Source organism: Pan paniscus, chromosome 5 (genome assembly GCF_029289425.2).
Source record: "Pan paniscus chromosome 5, NHGRI_mPanPan1-v2.0_pri, whole genome shotgun sequence".
In the NCBI taxonomy this organism is placed as follows: domain Eukaryota; kingdom Metazoa; phylum Chordata; class Mammalia; order Primates; family Hominidae; genus Pan; species Pan paniscus.
Genome location: NC_073254.2, coordinates 21680381 through 21680980, shown reverse-complemented (window position 1 = coordinate 21680980; position 600 = coordinate 21680381). Strand labels below are relative to the sequence as shown.

The following is a 600-nucleotide window of genomic DNA, read 5'->3' as shown; positions in this document are numbered from 1 at the left end:
CAGTGAGGTGAGATCACACCGCTGCACTCCAGCCTGGTGACAGAGCGAGACTGTCTCAAAACAAAACAAAAATAAAATAAAATAATGAGACTTATCTCCTGCTTCTAAGAGCAGGGCTGCAGGCAGAAAAGGGGTGGTGGAGGTGCAAGTAGTGATGGAGAGGGCTGAGAAAAACCTGCAGTCATAAGTTACAAGGCAAAGAGAAGCCCTTTTATAGTTCATAAGCATAATGATTGGGTTTTTGCACAGATGAGAAACCTTGTTAAGATGTTGGCACTTTACTCATAAGACATAAACACACACACACACACAAACACACACACCAAAAAACAATGCAAAGAGAAAGATTTCTGATGGTGACTTGAATCTAGTAGTGATAATATTCATTGCACGTTACTATCTATTATAGCAAAAACATTCCCCCGAATTCTTACTGTGTGCCAAGCACTGTGCTCAGTAATCTCAATCCTTACTCAGCCCTTTGTGGTGAGTTCTATATTCACCCTTATTTTACAGATGAAGGAATGGAGATTTGAGGAGGCTAAGTAATGAGCGCAGGGTGATTAGCTAATATCAAACTCAGGCACTGAGGCTATGCTG

General features: G+C 41.3%; 1 pseudogene; it reads left to right on the top strand.

The window, feature by feature from the left end:
* Positions 1–205: 205 nt before the first annotated feature.
* LOC112440298 (small nucleolar RNA U13) lies at positions 206–292 on the top strand (annotated as a pseudogene).
* The last annotated feature ends 308 nt before the right edge of the window (positions 293–600 follow it).